This window comes from Atheta coriaria, unplaced genomic scaffold (assembly GCF_025399875.1).
Source record: "Atheta coriaria isolate IRGN ID8LTWV9N9 unplaced genomic scaffold, Caltech_Dcor_3.1 hic_scaffold_2_pilon, whole genome shotgun sequence".
Taxonomy (NCBI): Eukaryota; Metazoa; Arthropoda; class Insecta; order Coleoptera; family Staphylinidae; genus Dalotia; species Dalotia coriaria.
This window is the reverse complement of record NW_027045444.1, coordinates 2172313-2178334: the sequence shown is the minus strand read 5'-3', so window position 1 is coordinate 2178334 and position 6022 is coordinate 2172313.

Sequence of the window (6022 nt, the reverse complement as noted above, 5' to 3'; positions counted from 1 at the left end):
CTGAGGGTGTTACCACAGCAACAGTTCCAGTTGTTCCAGTTAGGTTCAGGGTTTGCTCCGTAGCGGTAATAACGACTGCGACATGCGCATGCGCAGAACCCGCAATTTGCACATTTGAAGCAGGTACACCCATTGTCTTCAATGGTTTCCAGGTGACTTATTCTTTGACAGGCAACAGTTTTGCAACTTTTTTCTTCTTCAGATTTTTCTTCAGACTTTTCTTTAGATTTGGTTTCAGGTTTCCTAGGTTCTTCTTTTTTGGTACAAACTTTTGATACTAATGATTGGGCTTTATTTAAGGGAGCAATTGATGGTGCCTTAGTTGTAGTGGTTTTGGAAACCGGAGTTGATTTCATTTCCGGTTTTGATTTAGATGGTTCTTTGCTTCTTTTCTGTTCTACAGGTTTAGGTTTTTCTACTTTTGAATCCCTAACTTTTTTCTTCTTCTTTTCTTTAGGTTTAGCAACAGGCATTTCTTCAGGTTTAGGTTTAGGTTCACGTTTAGGTTTAGATTGTGGTTTAGGTTGCTGTTTAGCTTTATCCTGTTCATCAATTTTCACAAGATTATCCAAAAGTGTCCTGATTTCAGAAATATCACTCTGATGTGAAGTCTTAGACCCTGTTTCTGTTATAACTGGTAAAGACTTGGCTAAACTACTCATCTTCTTCGGAGTTTGATTACCCACAACTTTACCAGCACTCAACCTTGTAGATACCCTAATAACCTTCTCTTCAGAACTCACTTCTTCAATTTTAGGTAAACTGCTACATTTATCTACAGGTTGGTAATCCTTAATTTTATCCAAAGAAGAATCTAGTGGAACCCTTGGTAAATTATCCGGTTTCCCTATGAAATTCTCAATCACACAGTTTTTACTCAGATATCCACAGGAAACAATATTGGGTTTCGAAATCTGCATAGATTTCCCATCCTTTAAACTGGATAATTTCCTCAGATATTTTGAATCCCTGGCATCTGCAGATGTCTTCACTGAAGCAGTACCATCAATCAAATCCAAAACCTTCGATGTGGGACGATGTGAATCGGATAATTTCTCCGACAGCCTACTGAAAATTTTACCAGTATCTAGACCCTTTTCAGAAACCATGATACTTGCAGAATCTACAACCTGATTTTTGTAAACAGACTAGCTGATAACGATTTGGGTTTCTCTACAAGACTACTATCAGTTGGAGGTGATACAGTTTTGGTCAAATCAGTAAAACATTGAATCCTTTTTGCTCCTGTAAGATTCTCTACATTCACTTCAGATTTAGATCTTTCCGGACGTGGTAAACAATAGCAACTCAAGTCTTTACCAAGATGATTATTCTCATGCCTGGCATTTCTACAGTCCACCTTAGTTAGGGATATAGAAACATGTTTCTGGGAAGCCCTCAAAACCTCAGAAGTTGTAGAACCTTGTGGGGAACCATGAAAAGTCTGGACAAATTTGGATACCACCTCCATAAAATTGGACATTGAAGTGGTTCCAATGCTCACTACTTTAGGTCTGACTTCTTCCATGGTTTGGGAAAATGATTTTACCTTCTGATGTAAAGATGTAGGTGTTGAATGTGGGTAACCTGTTAATCTTCTTTTAGGTGTCCGTTCAGGGACTTCTGTGAGACTTATTTCACTTTTTGGGCTTACCACAGGAGTAACGGTCTGAGCAGAATGATTTTCCACCAAAACATTATCAATTTGAACATTCAGATCTGAAGATTGTATTTGGACAGTTGTACGAATTGGTTTGATCACTTCTAAGTTTACATCAGGTTTCAGGTTTTCAGGTTCTTCAGATTTCTCCAGGGTTATAGTATGTGTGCTTGTTTCCACTTGGTTATCAATCATATTAGATGCTAGGTAGAACCCACATCCTGGGCAATACATTTCAGGTGTTGTTGTGGTCGCAACCAACTCACCTTCATTGATGACCTGACACCCTTTTGCTTGTTGATGATATTGACTTACATTGAGTAAGTATAACTTCTCTCCACAGACAATCTGAGAAGTTTGGATCTTTTTATTTGATACACTAATCAAGTCCACAGCAGAGGTGGATACATCATGAAAGGTCTTAGAAGGTTCCTGGTGAGGACCATTATTACTTAAATTGCTTCCTAAAGGGTTGGTGTCTTCCTGAGCACGGATTACAAAGACTGGGCTGGCCATCCAATGAGCATGTACTGATTTCTGATTAGGAGACTCAGAATTAACCCTGTGAGGTACCCTATCACAAGTCCTATGCCCAGACCAATCATAAAACCCACTATGCAGAGGATTGCCAGACTTATGCCCCACCATTCGCACATTTTTGAAGGTTTCTGAGATTTCTTTATCTCCGAATGGGACCAGGAGATAATTACAAGACTTAGAAGGGTTTACTTCCAGATTCTGAGTCTCTATAGTATCTTGGTAATTATTCTGAGTCTGAACCTCCAAATTATCAACTTCTCTATGACATATATTATTACATGCGTAGGTTAATGAAGATATAGATTTTCGGAGACAAGTGGTTGATCTTGTAGAATTTACAACATATACAGAATTAGGTCCCTGTGATGATTGCTCTTCCTGGTTTTTCTTCTGTTTATTAATGTTAATAGAGTGAGATTTGGGATGTAATGGATGTGATCTTTTCGCCAACTTCTTCTGATGGTTTACCTTCAATCTGGTTGCATTTTCTGCATAATTTTGCCGCTCATCCATTTTCATGTACTTGAAATTTAGACAACAACATAATGTGACTTTGACATAATGAGATATTTGACAGTAAATTTGATTTTTAAATTCCAGTAAAAGTGATGACCTGCAACGGTAAGAACAAAACAATTCTAAGACTAGTACAACATGATGGAGATAAAGATGAGGAAGACTCCGAAAAAGAAAAAGAATCCAGGAAGCTTCTCCTGAAGATAAGTCTTTTGAAAAGAAGAAAATAGCAGAACCTGTAGCTTCTTCAAATAGTAGTATTTTCTACACTACCCAATCATGTGATGAAGAAGAAGACACAGAAGATGACCTGACATGGCCTCTGAGAAATTACGATATTCTGGAAACAAGTGTGGCAAATTCTGAGAAAATTCTAAAGAATAAAAACAGGGCTTTTGCACCTGGGAAGAAATCTACGTCTATTTCCCAAATAAAAGTCTTGGCGAAAAAGTTGCAGAAAAACAATTCCACAGAAACAGATTCTAAGATTTTGAAGAAATCATCTTATTCTCAGACACTTCCCGAAATGACTTCTGGGATTACTGCCAACATATCAAGTTACTGGCAAAAATCAATTGGGTTACAGAAATATGAAGAAGATTACAACCAAGTCTCAGAAGCTCTCCAAATTAATTCAAAAGAAATTTTATGGAATAAGAAACCAAACCTTTTAACAGTGTTCAAACCTAACAAATCTGAATCTACTTTAGGGAATTCTCTAGAATATAACTTGGATTCTATAAATGACCTCTATGAGACCTTGAACATGTCAGATTTCTCTGAAAAGGTCACCTTGACCAGATCTGATCCTGTTTTAAAAACTGGAACAAAACCTTATTTGGTACCAGTTGAAAATTATATGCAAACCGAAGAATTATTGAATTTTCCGGTTAAGATTTCAAGAGATAGATTGGCGAATGGAGTTTTTGCTGTTTTAAGTCCTAGTGGAAAACAAATAGGATCTTTGATTGGTATTTCTGTGCCTGCTCTTCAGAGTCCCGCAAAAAAACAAAACCGGAAGTTGACTAAAAAATATCACCAACCGATTGTAATACCATCGTCAAAACATGTACAATCAACTGGATTACAAACAGAAAGACAAAACGTATTCACTTCCGGTTTTGGACAACCGGAAGTATATAATATTAAACCGGTAAAAGTAAATTATGTCAAAATTGATAACTGTAATAATTTTAAACATTTAGACAAGTCAGAAAATACCAAAAATGACAAACCGGAAGTGAAAAGTATATCAGTATCTACTGCCGAAAAAAATCCTAAAAATTATCCGTTTAAAAGCTGTAAACTAAATTTAATATACCGACAAAGATCTAACAATACAAATAATAATGCCCCAACTTCCGGTTTGCGGAAATTGCCGAAAAACTGTAACACATAAAGATTTAATTGAATTTTAATAAATAAAATGTTTGACTACTACAAAAATATTTTGATCAAACATACTGTACACAAATATGAAACCGGAAACAATAACGATGTAAACGATATAATAGCGCAGGTAAAGGTAACGAGATAACGATTTGAGTGCTCCGCGACCAAAGTCAATAATTGTGTAAAGCGGTAATGCACCGCACGGGTTATAATCGAATGTGGACGATATTCAAACCGGAAGTGAACTTCAAACACACATCTGACGATCGCTGAAAGCTTAAAACGATCACCTGATAGACGATATAGATTATACTATTAGAACTTCCATATACTACACATCCAAACACAAATATTTAAGGGTTGCAACCCTTAAAAACAAAAAAAATTTTACTCACAGACAACGTCCGGTAAAATGTTCAAACACATCACACATGTCTTTCTGGACTTGTGTGTTTAATTTTTACGTTTTTAGTTTTGACCAGTATGTGATTGCGTGATTACACCCTTAGATGTATAAGGGTAGTAGTGGTCAAACCTGTTTTTTCGCTTTCGCAGCCGGCCAGCGATCGCAAGGGTCAGTTTTGTGATTGTAAAGGGTGCAAAACCGGTTTCTTGCCCAAACTGACCCGTTGGATATTTTTACTTATTCGTATTTTGAATTTTATCAACCCTTAAATTTAATTTTGCATTTTAAGGGTTGAAAACGTGAAATTAATGCGAGTAAAAACGCAAGAAACGTAAAAGCAAGGCTTGGCTGGTACGAAACACTGTTTTACCCTTTTGCACCCCTTTAAGACTCGAGGGGTGGTTGGGGGCGGCGTAGTGAAGGCGCCTAATAAAGTCCCTTGATGAATATTATAAGAAAGACGATACAAAGTGACATTAAAGTAAAGTATATTTTCCAACCCTTTTCTCAACCCTTTAAGGGTACATTTACATTTTGTATAAATTAAGGGATGATTTTTTTATTTAAAAAAAAATAAAATTTTTAAGTTTTAATTTTATTTCTCATGAAAATTTTCTATACTCTCAGCTTTAAGTCAAACCCCTTTGCCGCCCCCACCCGCCGCCCCCAGGACTCACGACGACGCGATAGAAGAATGAGCGGCGAACGCCGGGGCGAGTTTTAATTTATTCTCGGTTGAAAAGGATTCGTTTCGCGTTGCCGTCGTCGCTGCGTCGCCTGCGAGACGCCGCCACCCTCTTTCCACCCCCCAGCGCCGCCGCCCTCCAATTTTCCGAAAGCCTTTATTACGTATACTTCTATACTTCCAGCACTTTACAGCGCGATTGCTATCTATTGAAGAAAATTTTCGCAATTTTCGCTTTTATCACGCAAAATCCGCCCTTAAAGAACCCTAGCCCTTTAGCCCTCCCGGCGTAAAAATCAATAATAAATATAAAGATATCCTCATCTTTATATTTAACCCTGATGAGTAAATATTTACATCATCACAGCGTCTCAATTTCATTTTGACCTTTTAAAGGGCAAAAAGGGCAACATCACACTTTTCTTAATTTTACATCTTTCTTAGATTTGTGTTTGCGTGATGATGCGATGATGCAAACATTACTAATGTTCTCACGATAAAAAAACCCTTCAACCCTTTTTTTGCCCTTTTAGGGCGCAGGTAAAGTAATTATCATATCTTGAAGAATATGTTGGGATTCTTTTGTGGATTTGCGATGACCATTTGCATAACGGTCAAAAATGTCCCATGAAAACTAGTTTGACCAGTTGACCCTTAAAGGGCATAATTCCAGGTAGTGTAAATTCTGCACGTTTTCATGATGAATGCAACGGTCATTCATTGGGAAGAAATATAAACTCCTCGAAAGTGGGGTCAGTCGAAAACCGGTTGACCCTTTGAAGGGCACACGTGAAAAAAGGTAAAAATTCTGACGCCGCGCATG